Source organism: Aedes albopictus, chromosome 2 (genome assembly GCF_035046485.1).
Source record: "Aedes albopictus strain Foshan chromosome 2, AalbF5, whole genome shotgun sequence".
Taxonomy (NCBI): domain Eukaryota; kingdom Metazoa; phylum Arthropoda; class Insecta; order Diptera; family Culicidae; genus Aedes; species Aedes albopictus.
This window is the reverse complement of record NC_085137.1, coordinates 467,371,651-467,389,802: the sequence shown is the minus strand read 5'-3', so window position 1 is coordinate 467,389,802 and position 18,152 is coordinate 467,371,651. Positions and strand designations below refer to the sequence as shown.

General features: G+C 37.2%; 1 protein-coding gene across 9 annotated transcripts in view; it reads right to left on the bottom strand.

Annotated features, from left to right (window-relative positions):
* LOC109418124 (talin-2) overlaps nt 1-18,152 on the bottom strand; it is a 226,222-nt gene that overhangs the window by 95,694 nt on the left and 112,376 nt on the right. Inside the window, exon 1 of one of the 9 annotated variants that reach the window (XM_062854011.1) lies at nt 15,003-15,289. The exons of the other annotated variants lie outside the window; for them this stretch is intronic. The gene's annotated coding sequence lies outside the window, so the exon portion shown is untranslated. Of the gene's footprint in view, nt 1-15,002; nt 15,290-18,152 lie in introns of those variants that run through there. 9 annotated transcript variants of the gene reach the window in all.

The window sequence follows — 18,152 nt, the reverse complement described above, 5'->3', positions numbered from 1 at the left end:
GTCGTACGCCGCCCTGAAGGTGGTGCGTTGGGACCTGGAATTCGCGGCCTTTTTGGGGTTCGTTATCGAGCGGCCATCGACGAAGCCGGCTTGGCAACTTCCCACAACCTCATTCACTTTAGGTGATAAACAACGAAAGATGATCCGGGATAGCACTTTATAGGCGGAATATAGAATTGTAATCGCTCGGAAGTTCTCACATTCCAACTTGTCACATTTCTAGTAGATGGGGCGTATACTTCCGGTAGTTGTTCGGTCTCCCAGATCCGGTCTATTAGCCGGTGCAGTCAGCAGGTGGCCAACTTTTCCGGGTTCATATTGACTTATTGTTCTTGAACTGCTGGATAGCATTTTAACCCTCTATTTCCATGATTGATTTAGAGCAATATTGATTTTCGTAAAAATCGAGACAAACAATATTAGATGAATATGATGCAATCGTTGTTAGGATATGATTGCAAACTCATTAGGCAAATTCAACTGTCAATTACTTGTTTCAATAGAGGAACTATTGATAAATAATAAAAAAATAACTATTGACTTTTTTCGTTGATTTCGAAAAATTTGGCCAATTCGCAATAACTTTTGTTCAAGCACTCGGAAACGCTTTCTTGACATAGAAATGAAATAGTCGTGGGAAGGAAAGGGTTGACTTCCCTCAAAGTGGGAGTTGTTGCTCCCTGCTTTACTGACGTAGTCGTTTATCCCGCTGCCTAGGTCCTCCATGGGTGCACTTCCCGCGCCATTCAGGTGTTCCTCTTAGTGCTGATTCGATTACCTCACGTTCGTCCGTCAAGATGATCCCGTCCTCATCCCTGTACATTTCAACTCGCAACACGAAGCGTTTGCAGGATGCGTAGAGCTTCTGGTAGAACTAAGGGATTGTCTGTACAAACATTCACTGAAATTGAAACGCTTTCTAAAATATGTAGTTTCTCTGTGAAATTGAAAATTCTGGGATGTTCTAGGTGTTCCAAACTGTCCTGTAGTAAAATCCTTCAAATCTACAAGAATAACTTTATGAGTTTTCGCCATAAATAATAGCATTGCATAATCTGCTGGGATCCGTCAAGCTCATGAAATCTCAAATGTCATTTAGATACACTATAGGGGAATTCCAAGTCAGCCAAACTATCTTGGAGTTCAGAACTTCAGGTCTACAATCGTAACAGTAGCCATATCTGATATACTGAGTAACGTAGCATAATCAATCGTGGTTACTAGACCAACCTCACGTCTACCATATATTATTATGAACCTTCGGGACACTATGGGTCGTCTAAACTGTCCTGAAGTTTAACTCTTGACAGTAACAGTAGTTATTCTCACAGTGAACTGTACCATTACACATCCAACTGTAATATGTAATCCCCCTGGCATTTCATGAGTCATTCCAAGATAGTGTTACATCCACTGTATTTCCAAAATAGATCGAGGAACAATAAGCGTTGTTATATATTTTTAGGATATTATGGGCCATCCTTATTGTTATGGAGCTTGGTTTTATAAAAACAACTACTGTAACATGAGGTGATTTCGTTTTAGATAGTAACGTTACACAACCAAATAGGATCCATGAACATCTTAACTCTTAAGGGTCACTTCATGTAATATTTGTGATAATTTAGGTCATCCAATCTTTCATGGAGTACACAACTTTATACCTATACTTGCAATGCTAACCTGCTACACTAAATAATGCTACAAAATTAACCATATTTATTGATATTCTTCAAAGACTAGTAGGCATTGTTTTGTACCTTTGAAATGTTTGTGCTATTAAACGTTACGTTACCTAGTCTAACTCGCCGAGATTCATGTACTTCTGTAAAACTCAGAGCCATTCCAAAATACCTTTAAAATATTTCAGGTTTACTAAACTTCCATACAACCAAGAACATCCAGGTAAGGTATGGCGAAGCCACATCTGAAGGCAAATGTGGGACGCGGCCGAGGATAAGAACTGCATCCACGAATCGAGTGTTGTGGTAAAGATTTGTAGATTCAGTTTTAATATAATTGTTATCAACGCTAAATAAATTAATTAGATACAATCATTACGGTTTGTAATGTTCTGTACCTCAAAGCAGCAAAGAAGATATTACGGCTGTAGACGCCATGTTGCATATTGTCCATATTGCTGAACAGTGTGTACGATTCTGAATATCAGAATATCCCGAAGCTAGGTCATAGTCTCTGATAGTGTTCTGTTAGCTCCAGTAAGTATAATAGATTATAAAACATATTTCTATATAGCCAAAACAGAAACATCAAATGCTGTAGATGCTAGATTTTTAACGTCATAATAGTTAGGATGACCCCAGCCGATCTGATGATGCCCATTGAACACTCAGAAGATTTACAGGGCATGACAGATTACAAATCGTCGCTTTGTATAATGAAAGAAATTACCGTTACACCAGTAGACTTTAGGATCTAAACTCAAGAACAATTTGGATGACCTAGGATATCCCGACTGATCTGATACTGTCTTTTGAACTTTCAGCAGACTTACTGGACATGATAGAATACATATCGTAGCTTTGTATTATGAAAGAAGTTACCGTTACACCCGTAGACTTCAGGATCTGAACTCAAGAACAGTTTGAATGACCTATGATATCCCAACTGTTCTGATACTGTATTTTGAACTTTCAGAACCTTCAGAAGACTTACTGAACATTATAGATTACAAATCGTAGTTTTGTATAATGATAGAAGTTAGGGGAGACTGGGGAGACTTGATCCCTTTTTCTTAATTTACCTGAAACTTTAAGAAAAAACACAAAACTAGATCCGATTTCCGTACAAAATGGCAGGTAAACATCTATTGCAAGTTTATACACAACAGAAGGCCTTTAAATTATTGTTAAAGTTTTAAAAACTGTGTTTTTATGGAGGCATGTCTTATGATGTATTTTTCAAAAATGGGTGACACTTGATCCCCCTTTGAGCACATGGTTTATTTAAAGGGAAAATAATTCCAGAGTCTTCCTATTCATTTTCTTTTCGAGTTTTCTTGTATTTCCGATGAATATGGAGTGTTTGAAATTGTAAGATTTCCTTCAATTCTTAAGGATATGCCGGATTTTAAAAATGGGGAGACTTGATCCCCCTTTTCTTAGTTTGTACTCAAGTTATTATTATCTGACACATTTTATCGTTGAATAGACTAGAATTCCAAGTAAATAGAGGCTTCCGAATAGAATTTTATTTTTCACATGTATAATGTGTGTGTAATCCTCGAGGGATCAAGTCTCCCCATGTCATTGTTGTGTATACTAAGCTGAATTAATTAAAATATGTTAACAACAGCCTTATTTGGATAAATAAGTTTGAAAGTATTTTATTTAAACTATGTGCTGTGAAATTTTGACACCATTTGGTTCAATTTTCACAAAGTTATTGAGATTTTTCGGAATCGCCTTAAAGATTTCTGAAGGACTGAAAACAAACCATCAGCCGTTAAAAAATAATGCAATGTACAATCGATATCACTTGTAGCCAAAACATAGTCGTTTGTCCAGGAGTAGTTTTGGAAAAAATATGCTAGAAGAAAAATGTTTTTGATTCCGAGCAAATATGGGGGGAACAAGTCTCCCCAGGGATCAAGTCTCCTCAGTCTCCCCTACCGTTACACGTGTAGACTTTAGGATTTAAGCTCAAGAACAGTTTGTATGACCTGCGATATCCCGACTGATCCGATACTTTCTGTTGAGTTTTCAGAAGACTTACTGGACATAATGGAATACAAATCGTTGCTTTCTATAATGAAAGAAGCTACTTTACACTCGTAGACTTCAGGGTCTGAACTCAAGAACAGTTTGGATGACCTAGGATATCCCAACTATTCTGAAACTGTTGTTTGTACTTCCAGAAGACTTACTGGACATGATAAATTACAAATCGTAGACTTTAGGATCTAAACTCAAGAACAATTTGGATTATCTGGTCTATTGAACATTCAGAAGACTTTTCTTTATAATTCCTTGTCGGGTATCTAATTCACTGCGACCAGTTGATAGATCTATTGTGACATATGCCCCATTTTTATATAGCTTTGTCAAGTCGACGTATCACCATTGGTATTGATAATAATCAGACTTTGACTTCAGAAGACTTACTGGACATGATAAATTACAAATCGTAGCCTTGTATAACGAAAGAAGTTACCGTTATACGTGTAGACATAAAGATCTATACTCAAGAACACTTAGGATGACTTAGGATATCCAGAAAAAATATTCTGCATCATATTCTACACTTTCTATGCTATTGAGCACCAAAACCACAGAAATACGTAGAAAAAAAAAACTCTATAATAACGCTTGGAAAAATTCTAGCTTCGAAGGGTTAAACAGCCGTTCCATAAAAAAAAATCGATACACTGAAACCTCCATTTAAGAAAAATCCATTTAAGTAAACTTCTCTAAAGTCTCTCTTTAGAAGGTTGCAAGGGAGTCGTCTACTCGAACAGATCATAAGGCCGAATAGGTCATTAGACTGAATAGGTCATAAGGCCGAATAGGTAATTATGCCAAATACCTAATTAGGTCAAATAGGTCATTAGGCCAAATAGGTCATTAGGCTGAAATAGCTATATGGTCAGAAAGGACATTAAGCCGTATTTATCATTAGGCCGCAAAGGTCATTAGGTCACAAAGGTCATTGGGCCGCAAAGTTCAATAGGCCGAATAGGCCATTAGACTAAACAGGTCATTATCCCGAAAAGTTCATAAGGCCGAATATGTCATTAGGCCGAAGAGGTCATAAGGCCGAACAGATCAGTATGCCAAATAGGTAATTACGTCGAATAGGTCATAATTGGGTTCTATAGGGGTATCCAGATTATTTCATAATCGGACATTTACATTTACATTTGGTCGTTTTGTTTTCATGAATTTCAAGCTCGTTGAGCACTTCCAAATGATCCATTCATAACTTTTCAATAGTCCAAAGAAGCATAACAGAAAACCATAAAGCAGTCATTTGGATCCCTAAAACATTGTCGAATGCTTCCTTCTTTTCGTAAAGTTTGGCATAAAAAGTTCAAGATTTTCGTGAACCGCGCCATGAAACGGGTGAAACGATCCCTAGAAGGATCCATAAATAATAGGAAGTGATCCCCAAAAAAATAGACAATGATTCATAGAAAATAGAAAATGATCCATGAAAAATTAGAAAACGATCCAGAAAAAATAAGAAATGATCCATTGAATTTTGGGAACGATCTATATTTTTTTGGAATGATCCATAAAATTGGGAAAATAACCCATAAACATATGGATCGAATAAAACCATGGACGACTTATTTCGTAAAATTTACACTTTTAATTCATGGATCATTTCCTAATTTTTAGGAATCATTCACTAAATGTTATGGATCATTTCTAAATTTTTTTTGGATCGTTTCTAAAATTTCATGGATCATTTTCGATCGTTCTCATATTTTCCATGAATCATTTTTTTATATTTTATGGATCGTTTTCCTATTTACTATGGATCATTTTCTATGTGTTTATACGGATCATTCAAGGGATCGTTTCAACCATTTCAAGGAGCAGTTCATTCTGGAGCAGCATTCTGGATTTTTTATTGTTAATTTTTACGAAAAGAAGAGAGCATTTGACAATGATTCATGGTTCCAAATGACTTAATTATGGTTTTCTGGTATGATTCTGTGGAGTATTGTAAAGTTATCAATGGATCATTTGGAAATTTTCCATGAATCTTTTTAAAAGTTTAGCAATCAAGGGCTACCCGACCAGAAGCACATAACAAGATCATAACAAAATTGTGACAACTGTTGTTATTAATAACAATAGTTGATATAAACTGCTACATATGAAGATCCATGTTAATATCCATAACAAAATTATATTTACATTTTTTATAATTTTAGTAACAAAGTTATAACAAAACTTGTTTCATTTATTCAAACAGATGTATAACAAGATTGATAATTTTTGTTATTTTGGTCACTCGAACCAAGAGATTTATAACAAAACTTGTTAAAAAGTTGTTATGAAATATATAACAGAACTTGTTATAATTTTGTTATGATTTCGCATGTTAAGTCTAACAAAATTTGATATAATCTTGTAATGATTATAACTCAACTTGTTATATTTTTGTTTAAATTGGAACAAATTTTGGGAGAATTTTTGTTCTTTTAACTACTAACGGTACTTGTTTTATAACAACAGTTGTTACAAAAATCATTGTAACAAAATAACACAACCTGTAATAATTTCGTAATAATCTCTATAACAAAATATAATATTTATCATAGTGCACAGGGATGGGATCATTCATTTACAAAGAGATACATTCACTTGCTATCATCTCAGTTCAGAAGCATGCTATCAAAAAACAATGTATGGATGAATTAAACCTTGCGAATAACATTAGGGTCGCACACGTATACTAAAGTCGTGAGCGAGCTGTGAAGGCAACTCTCCAAGCGGTAAATGTAAATTACATTCACGCCGTGGAGAGTTGCGTTTGCTGCCTTCTGTTGATTTAGTTATTCATTCTACACTAATCATTGTTCTACAAAGTTTCAGGTAAAACAAAAAATGAAAGTGTTGCATAATTTGATTTTTGCTGCATTGTTTATGAAGCGAGTTTACAGCAAGTGAATGTAACTAATTACAAATGAATCATACCATCCCTGATAGTGCATGTCAGTATTCAGAAGAAGATGTCTGTTGATGTTAATAATAAATTCGGATTCGGAGAAGCAAACTTTATATTATGGTACAACACTCTGTACCACAGATGCAGAGAGTGCTATCGAAAAAAACTCATCCCGATTAATTGATAGAAAATTGTATGCTATGAAAACGATAACACTGAACACAAACGAAAGAGGACATGCAAACACAACACATGCTGGGATGCCTCGTGTTGTGAGTTTCGATTCCAGCGTCCCTATCGGTGCGAATGAAATGGGTATAGGTGATGATAGTGGTGTTGCTGCTTCCTGGTTCCGATTTTTTGCTGCTCTGCCCAAATTCTGCAAAGTGACGTAAGCGACATTGATAGTTTTGGCCCATTTTTTGGTTATTATGCATAAAACTCTTGCTCATCCTCTAAGTTTCTTTCCATAGATAATAGATTACGACTAGATCTTGCATTCTAATACAACAGGCATACCACAGTGTTATCTTTACACCAGATATTACATATAATATATCAACAAATATCGACATTTTGAATGGCGCTTACGTCACTTTGCAGAATTACGGCAGTGCTACCGCTTCCAAAGCCTGGATCATCAGTGAGTTGACCTGATTTTTTTTTCTATCCCGGTTCGATGATCGAACGCCGACTAGAGGTATGTTATTGCGATAAAATTTGAACTGATTCAAGGAGGATTGCAATGTGTACCAGAACGGTGTCCGAGCTTATGGAGTTTGAGAGGAGACGAGGATGAAAAAATGGAGCAAAATATTTTGTATTCCATTTGTGTTCTGTTTGTGTAAACATTTGTGCTAGCCAACGAACCGGTGTTTGATCTTTCTGTGCCAATCGGTTGACATGTGGCACCCGGTTGAAATTGCATTTGCGTAAGGTTTTACTTCAGTACATAGGGTGATGTCCGGGTAAGGAGTCGTTCTTGCCCGAGCAGAAGGGCGTACCTTACAAATACCACGCGAAGAGCATGTGCTCTAATACCTAAAACTGTTATTGCTGCGTTATTCTACGAAATGTTATGAGAACATCACAATAATAGTTTGAGCTATTTGAGCAGAGTTTGGTATTGATGTAGTTTTTGTTGGTTTAGCAGTGAAAATAATCGAAGAACAAGATTTGCTATTATATCATGAAGTCATCGAATAAATGAATCATTCAGTAACAAGAAATGTTATTAGTTTGCTATACAATAACTTTGGAATAACAAATACAGCACTTGAAATTTTAGGTATGCATTCATTATTGAAATAACAAAACTTGTTATTTTCTAGGTGTTATTTATACACAATTTTGGCATTCATTTCTGTTATTTTGCCTCTTATTACCACCTAATGAAGGGCATATAAAGGTATGGTAGTATTTAAGATAAATACCTTGATATGTTATTCACTTGTTATTTTCTTCTGCTAGGCCTTTTACTTGACTTCTTGCATAAACTGCCAAATATTTGGGTATGTGGCGTACATATTTAAGTTAGACTTTTTGAAGTTCTATACTGAAGTCGCGTGAAACGAACTCGACTCATCCGGCTTCATCATTGTCGCTGTACTCCACCTACCCCATCGCGTTTTGGAAGGACTCTACTCTACTCATGCATAACAGCTAATTGAACTTAGTCAGGCTAGCTCAATGGTTTTTCACGTTGCTCGTTTATCCCATTTTCGACCATCACCATCAGAGGCAAATAGTCAGGAAAAGCTTCATCCAGACACCACCATCGGGATAGGTACCTTCTATTGTACTCTTTCCTGTTTTCATCCAACCACCACCCCGGCGGGGGCAGTTCGTGTGAGTGCGTCACATTGATTAAAATAAATTCAATTTCGTGCTGAACTTAATGGAAAAATAATCCTTTTAAAATCAATTTCCTTGGCATTGGCGCGCGCTCTGCTGGCTTTTCACTCCCATTTTGTTTTTGTTCGCTAATTCCCGAAGAAGAGCAAGACTTCTGCCGGCAGCAGCGAACTTTCGGTAATCTCGGTCCGAAAATAACGCGGAAGACAACGACGGCGACGAGAAACAATCATTACGATTTCTTCGATTGAAAGATTTGAGACTTCCGCTGCGCACCGATGAGCAGAAATCGGACAACAGGAGGAGTAAATTAATTAACACGTCGTATGCCCGTCCAATTGGGTGTAAGCAAGAGTGCGTGGCATAACCGTTGTTTTGATCCACCTGCTGCGAGGCTGAATAATCTGGCTGCTCCGGTTGGCCAAGCAATCCCCTTGGAAACCGTTTCGTCTCTGAGCGAAATCAACAACTCTGCTGCGAGGATATTTACACACAGTGGGACTCACCCTTATAAGACGTTTCGCCAATTAGTCATGACCCCGATTAGTGTCAGCATGGAGCATCTTCCAGGAGATGATTCTCACTGTTTTGGTTGCTACTTTCAATTTAAGGATTGTATCGAAGAGTTACTAAAAAAAAATAATGCAGCTAAGTAAGGACAACAGAGGCACACATATTTCACCAGCACGGTCAGAAAATTCACTCAAAATTGGGATATTGTGGAAAAACACATTATCTTATCACTTTTCTAGAGGTTCATTTCTAGAGGTTCATTTCAGGAAAAAAAAAATCATACAAATTCAACAGGTAATGAAAAGGCAGGCCAAACACAAATGTTTTGGCAACAATCTATACGGCAGACGATAGATACTACGACTCCTGAGAAAGGCCGAAAACCTTCGACCGAAACGTAGGGAGAATAGAAAACAATCGTTCTCGACTTTAAAACTAAGAAAGCCACCCGATACATCGATCAAACATCCAGTCGAAGCCCTCATATAACTTGGATATATCTCTAGTGGAATCTAAAAAGAAAACCTAGTGGAATCTCCGGAGGAATTCCCGGAGAAATTTTTGGAGGAATAACTGAAGCCATTCCCGAAGACATACCTGGAGGAATTCTCGGAAAAATTCCGGGAGAAATTCCCGGAGAAATTCCTGGAGAAATAACGGTGACATCCCCGGAGGAAATCCTGGAGAAATTTCCGAAGGAATTCTTGGAGGAATTTCCGGAGGAATTCTTGGAGGAATTTCTAAAGCAGTTCCCGAAGGAATTCCTAAAGGAATTTTCGGAAATATTCTATGAGGAATAACCGGAAAAATTCATAGAGGAATTACCGGAGAAATTTCGGAGGAATTTCCGGAGAAATTTCGGAGGAATTTCCGGAGAAATTTTGGAGGAATTAACCGTGGATTTGGCTGAGGTATTCCTGGAGGAGTTTCTGGAGGAATTCCCGGAAGAATTCTTGGAGAAATTCCTGGAGGAGTCAACAGAGGAATTCTTGAAAGAATTTCCGAAGAAATTCCGGAAGCAATTGCCGGAGGAACTCCGGAAGCAATTCCCGGAGGAAATACTGAAGCAATTCCCGGAGAAATTCCTGTAGCAATTTCCTGAGGAATTCCTAAAGGAATTGTCGGAAAAAATCTTGGAGGAATTACCGGAGAAATTCCTGGATAAATTCCAGATGGAATTCTCGGAGAAATTCTTGGAAGAATTTCTGGTGGAATCCCTGGAGGAACTCTTGAAGGAATTCCCCAAAGGAATCCCTGAAGCAATTCATGGAAGAATTCCTGGAGCAATTCGCGGTGGAATTCCTGGAGCAAATGCCGGAGGAATTCCTAGAGGAATGCTCGGAAATAAAACTTGAAGGAATTACCGGAGAAAATCCTGGCTGAATTTCCGAAGGAAATCCTGAAGCAACTTGTGGAGGATTTCTTGCTGAAATTCCTGGCGGAATTCCCAAAGAAATTCCTGGAGGAGTTACAGGAGAAATCGTTGAAGAAATCCTTTGAAGTGTTCCTGGAATAACACCCAGAGGAATGCTTGAACATATCTCTAATCGAGTTCTTGAAGGAACTCCCGGAGGAATTCCTGGAAGATGTCCCGAAGAGATTATCTGAGGAATAACCACAGAAATTCCTAGAGGAATTACCAGGGTAACTCCCGATGGGTTCAGAGAACGGGATTCGGAGAAAATCTTGGGGGAATTCCCGAAGGTATTCATGGAGCAATTCCCGGTGAAATTCCTGAAAGAATTCTCAAAGAATTTCCTGGAGGAATAACTGGAGAAATTCCATGGGGAATTATCGGAGAAATTCCTGGAGGAATTACCGAAGAAATTCTTGGAAGAGTTACAGGAGAAATCGTTGAAGGAATCCCTGGAGAGTTCCTGTAGAAACACTTAGAAGAATTCTTGGACAAATCTCTAATCGAATTCTTGGAGAAATTCCTGGTGGAATCCCCGAAGGAATTCCCGTAGGAATTCTCAGAGGAATTCCTGGAGGAATCCCCGGAGTAGTTCTTGGAGAAATTCCCGGAGAAAATCATGAAGCAATTCTCGGTAAAATTCCTGGAATAAAAATCGGAAGAAACCCTGAAGGAATTACCGGAGAAATTCCTTGATGAATTACACTGCTTGACAAAATCAAACAAAATTTTGTGTTATGAGATGAGAAAAAAATAGTATTATCCAATATTAAGTGTCCAATATTTTTCAAAAAAATTTTCACTATGACACTTCTAGGGTCCCAAACCCCTGATTTTTTTTTTCTCATCCCATAACAAAATTTAGTGTTGATAAATTTTTGGATACATCTCCTGTGAAGTTTCTGGAGGAATTCCCGATGGAATATCCGGAGGAATTCCCGGAGGAATTCTTGAAGAAATTTCTGAACGAATTCCTGGAGCAATTCCCGGAGAAATTCCTGGAGGAAGTACCGGAGACATTCCTGAAGGAATTACCGGAAAAAAAAACTCCTGGAAGATTTACCGGCGAAGTTCCTGAAGGATTTACCGGAGAAATTCCTGGAGGAATAACTGGAAAAGTCGTAGAAGAAATCTCAGGAAGAGTTCTTGGCTATAGTGATATATCTCTAGTTGAATTTTTCGAGAAATTCCCGGTTGAATCCCCGGAGGAATTCCTGAAGCAATTCCCGGAGAGATTCCTAGAAGAATTTTCTAAAAAATTTCTGGAGGAATTTTCGAGAAAAAATCCTGGAGGAATTCTCGGAAAAAATTCCTGGAGCAATAACCGAAGAAATTCCTGAATGAATTCCTGGTGGAATTTCCGGAGAAATCCTCGAAGGAGTGCTTGGAGGAATTTCCGTAGGGATTCTTGCAGCAATTCTCGGAGAAATTCCTAGATTGTAACCAGAGATATTGATGAAGGAATTACGGAGAAATTCCTGGAAGAATTACTGGAGGAATTTGAGGAAAAATTCACGGAATTCAAGAAAGAATTCCAGGAGCAATTCCAGGACGAATTCATGGAGCAATTCTCAGTGAAATTTCTGGAAAAACTCCTGAATGTATCTTTGGAGGAATTCCTGGAGTGATTCCCGGAGGATTCATGGAGGCATCCTCGGAGGAGATCCTGGGTAAATATGCTGAAGAATTCGTGGAAGAATCCTGAAGGAATGAATATCTAGATGAATTCCTGAAAAAATCACATTAGGAATTTCTGTAGTCCGTTCAGGAACTCTGGGGTATTTGACCCGTTCCAGGACGGGCATTGGTACCTCGCTAGAGTGTCCTGAAACCACTAGCCGTAAAGCGAAAACGATTTTCTCATAAATTTATCACATTCGCTCATGTAGAACCCATTCGCATATATCGTAAACTGCACTCAGATAACACTTCAACAGTTCACGAATTGAAACTCAATCATATAGCAAAAGGAAAACTCCCTACAATCTGTGCACTATGGGCCAGAAATCAAAATTTCGCGACAAAATTCAAAAAAGTTGTTTTTTTTTAGATGAATCTATTTTTATATATGTATGATTGTTTGGGCTATGTTTGATTGTATGCCGACTGATTTTTTTGATTTGTAACAAAATTGTATCGTTTTTTGTATGGAGAAACTTCTTGTAAGCGAAAATTCTCAATTTTAACCAATATTAAGAAAAATGTAATTTGTGGTGAACAATGTGCCCAACAAATATAACGCCTACATTTCCCAACAGCGGGTCTCCAGTTAGCCTAGTGGTTGGGGCTATGGATCGCCAATCTGGAATCAGCGGGTTTGATACCCGGTTCCGGCCGGGAAAAATTTCTCGACTCCCTGGGCATAGTGTATCATTGTACTTGCCTCACAATATACAAATTCATGCAATGGCAGGCAAAGAAAGCCCTTCAATTTATAACTGTGGAAGTGCTCAAAGAACACTAAGTTGAAGCGAGGCAGGCCAAGTCCCAGTGGGGATGTCGAGCCATAAAGAAAAAGATAAAGATTTCCAGTAAATTTAGTATATTTTGCATATTTGATGCACAAATTGCGATAAGTTTAAATTAAAATTTTACAATATTTACTCAAATTTCATGGTTTATTTGCCAATTTGTTCAAAAAGTAGTAGTATTCGACCGTGTTCGACATGCAACTGGTCTAGGAAGCTAGTCGACACTCTTCTTTTTCGGATGCTACCGGACTTTTTTTGCGGGAATTTGCGGGGAACCAAGATAGAGTGATTTTAGTGCATGCGTTAATTTTACAAAACTGTGTTTTACGCTGTGCTTCAATAACCATCAACACTAAGATCCATTTTTGCCATTACGACGCAATCTCTTTATGGCTTGCGAAACAATACGCAACAAAGGTTTCGTTTCAGGTAAGACTGTGATTGTAGGTGTTTAAATCAATACCACACACTTACTCAAAGTGCAAAGTTTCGGTACATCAATTGACCACACGAATTTATGATTTTTAATAAGCTCAATTTATGTATACAGGGATAAGTTTTCGGTGAAAAAATCTGCTGCTCAGGTGTTTCAGATGTCCGGCATTTGGCCGAATGTCGCTTGGCCGAATTATGTTCAAAATAGTTCAGAGACTCCTTTTCACATTCTAGCTTCCAATTTGATCATCATTAATTGTTCCTTTTTCATTCCTCCAATCATTGATTATTCTTTCTAGTTTCACAATTCAGGGGTAAGTTGGCGTTGAAACTGTCAATATTTTATCAGAGAATTTTCCTCCTTTTAATCATAGGCGATTATTTTGAGTTATATTGATGAGGAGAACAGTGGCACGATCGTTTCTTCTTCAGCCAAACGGCATTCAGCCAAAAGGCGTTCGGCCAAATGGCGTCCGGCTAATCGGCAATCATCCAAATGACAGTCGGCTAAATGACTCGGAGCCGGTATTTGAACAATAAATAAATTACGCTCGCTCTTCGTACATATGTGCGAGTGGGATGGATATATTTGCGATAAATAGAAATTTTTAATTTTCCTTGAAATATTCAAAATGCCGTGTCATTGATTGGCTCGGTAGTTAAGTCGGTAAAGCACTTGTGCAGCATATAAGGGTCGTGAGTTCAAATTTCACTTAAGCTGTGGATTTGGCCCTAATTTCATTAATAATGTATCCATCTGTACATAAGTATGTACGTTGGATAAATTTTAATTTTTTATTGATCACACGGATTGATATACTTTGCACATTGAGTAAGTGTGTGGTCTTGATTTAAAAGCTTATAATCACATTTATATCTGAAACAAAATCTTCCAGAATGGTAGTTGTTTGTTGCTATGTATATTGTTTCGCAAGTCATAAAGTCATTGCGTCGTAATGGTAAGAGTAGATGATTATTGAAGCCCAGCGTGAAATATTGAAAAATTAAAGCAAGCACTAAAATCACTCTAACTTGGTTTCCCGCAAACTCCCGCAAAAAAGTCCGGAAGCATTCGAAAAAGAAGAGTCCAAACTAGCATCCTAGACCGGTTGCATGTCGAATACGGTCGAATACTTCTACTTTTGGAACACATTGGCAAATAAACCGTAAAATTTGAGTAAATATTGAAAAATTTTCTTTTTGAGCTTAAAAGCATCGCAATTTGTGCACCAAATATGCAAAATATACTATATTTACTTTTCGGAAATGTATGCGTTGTACTTGTTGGGCACATTTTTCGCCAAAAATAACATTTTTCTAAATATTGGTTAAAATCGACAATTTCCGCTTATAAGAAGTTTCTCCATACAAAAAACGATACAATTTTGTTACAAATCGAAAAAATCAAAAGTCGGTATACAATCAAACATAGCCCAAATAACCATACAAATATGAAAATTGATTGATCTTAGAAAAACAACTTTTTTGACTTTTGTCGCGAAATTTTGATTTCTGGCCCATAGTGCTGTGTATTCACAAAACATCATCCCACTTACACTGAAGTTCTCACGTAGGTATCACGAGCTTCAAGTTCACGCACCGAAAAAAAAGCGATTCACGCCAGAGACTCGAAAAATCCGAAGAAAAAGAGAAATGGAGTACAAAATCACACTTACCGGTGCCACTCGAACCAATTTCCTCGAATCCTGCCATCATCATCATCATCACCATCATCGTTTCAAGATGCAGGATCAGTTCAAAGTCACGTGCTGCTGTGCGTGGGTACGGGGACGCGACGCGTTATTTATTACTTCTTCCGGTTGTCGATTTTCGCACAGTAAGCTCTCCTCAAAGCGTATAAGGCACATTACCCTACATATTTATTGCCCCGCGCGTCAGCATGGTATCTGTCTGGTACACGGTGGCGACGGTGGCGGCTAACAGAAGGCACTCTGCAGTATTTATTACATAGGTAGGCTAGGCACTCATTCGGGTTAACAATAATGTGTATAGTTACGCACCACTTCCGTCCAGCGATGGCGGGCGACGACGAGGACGGGAAAATTTCATGAGAGAGAGGTGGTGTTTTTGGCGCAGAATAAAGAAAACAACCATCAACAAACATTACCGGGTGGAAAAACTCTGCTTGGGGCGCCGGCATCGCAGGTGGAATAGATGGAGAGAGGGAAAGAAGAAAGTCAAAGTTTAGCGTATTTGTTCGACGGGAAAAAATGTTGCCGCCCGAGACGAAAGAAAGTAGAGTATGACACTAAGCCGAGGAAATGTTTCGAGTCGAGGAAAAGCCGTAGCCAAACTGCTGCCCACAGAAACGAGGGGAAAATGTGTGGAAAGTTGTTTAATTTTAGGAGTATTTTTATGTCAGCCGCCATTGGAGAGATTTCATTACGGTTCTATATTCTAAGAACACGAATATTTTTTCTGTGGAGTGGACTTGACGTGATGACAAAATGTATGGAAAATTTTTCGCCGGTGAAATATTTTCTAGTCTTACAAATACTAATAAATTTTGAAGAAAAATACGAGGTACATGAAAGTTCGATAATAATCGAGATTTTGACACCGTGCAGTATTCTTATCTCACCGAGAGTTTGCTGGAATACAGATAAACTAGAAAAAAAAATCATAGGGAGGTCTTGGTTGAGGAATTTTATTGAGAAATTTTTGGATGTATACCCTAGGGAACAACTCCTAAACATATGATTGAGAATAGTGTGAAATTTGAGTAAGAACTGGAAGAATATATGGATCAGTACTGTGTTTTATATGACGTAGCTAAAGGTTTTTTTTTTAAGAGATGCCAATATTTTCGATGGATGGAGTTACAGTTCTTATCTCAAATCTCCTTAAATCAACTAAAATATTTCCAAGTAAAAAAAAAAACTGTACGAAAATAAATGGTGCGGAATTTTCAGAACGATTCATAGTTCAAAACTATTTGTTCATAATTGGTATAGACCAGGATGGGGTAAAAGTATGGTTATCAAGTTCAAATAATCGGTGGGGCCGTCAAAATATTACACTATGAAATTTCGAATCTGTCAGATTTTTTGAAAAAAAATCCTTAAAAACTTTGAAAGAATTGCGTTTTAAACTCCTCAAAAAATCTTAAGAAAATCTCTCCAGAATCTGCAGCAGAATCCTATGAGAGATGTTTCGTACTATTTTTTTACGTGAAAACTGTTTCTTTTTTTTTTTCAATGCTTCAACGAATTCCTGTATTCATGCTCCACTGATATTTAGCTCCAGGATAAATAACGAAATCTTGATTTGTGCATTAAAATAGAAGAATCCCGAGAAGAAACAAATAACTGACACATAACTGCAGCATACCAAAGTCAGGTATCATACCAAGATGAGGTATTGGTCGGTACCCAAGTATTGAAAATAACCTATTTTGGTATTTTGTAGGTATTAATAAAATACCTCAACGGGTTATGATTTTGGTGTTGAGGACTGCTTGAGGTATTATTCAATTATGCAAAAATCGCTGTTTGTATGAAAAAATTGCTTATTATTATTTAGGTATTGTCATACCTGATGTCATTATTGTCGTGTTATGCACAGAATGCACACCAGTTATTATTTTATGTTTTTTACCTCTTATTCAGGGCTTCTTCATAACTCATTCAGGTTGTAGGTATTCGGTTTTCCATACCAGAGTTTGTTATTCTTCAGCTATTTTCTCCTGCTCGGGATGTGTTCAATATTAATCCACGTGAAAATTCAAACTGTTACCAGTAACAAGGGATTTGATCAGAGGATTCATATTGCCAAATACTCAACCCTGGTGCGACCATCAGAATGACATAAAAGTTTGGTGTGGCAGATCTAACTCCAGAGCGCAACACAAAAAGGTGAACTGATTTTATTTATATTTTTTTATCTTTATTGTATATTTTTTTTAAATTTTGTATTTAGTTTATGTGTGAACCATACTTCTGCGTACGAGTATCTTTCGAAAACAAAATCTACAGAAGTTTAAAAAAATGCTAGGAAAATTTAATAAAACTTCGCATAGAATTCTACACTTGAAATCATTTCCATGACAATTATCTGAAGTTAATTCCATCTAAATTTGTTGAAAAATAGCAAGCCGAGCTTACATCCAAATGCCTGGAAATCATTCTGCTGATTTAGGGTCGTCAATTTGAGTGAAACTCTGGGCGCGAATTTGTTGTCTAATGTATGAAAAACTTGAATTGAATATTGAATCATACTAAATTCTTGAAAAGATACCAAAGACGTAGCTCTGAAGATTTTCAGTCCAAACTTTCACAGAAGATTTTGGAAAAATTTTAAGGGAAACTTCTTCCAAAATTCGTTAGAAACTTTTAGTAAAAGTCGTAAAAGAATTTCTGTTAGAATTTTAGGGTCAATTTTCAAGAAAAAAAAATAGATTCAAATACATATTAGCATGAAAGACCATAACAACTTCCTAAACGCATTTATGGAGCAATCCGGCAAGACCTTTTGTACCAGCATTGCAAAGTCTAGAAAGACTTTCTGTTCTTTATTAACTTATTATTATAACACGAGTTCACAACATGTTTGAACTAGGAAAGCTAATGCTCATATTTAGTGTAGAATCATGACGTGAGTTCGAAAACGCGAATTTTGATCTAATTTTATTCAAAGTTGCTCACTTCATACACTAATTCTCCTTAACCATTTCTCTGATTGAGCTGAATTTTTGACTGTAACTCGTTATCATCTTATCTTGTATTTCAAATGTACGTTGAGACAGAATTTTTAAATTAGTTTTTTCCTTGTTGAAAAAATACATTTTTCCATTTTTTTTTTGATTT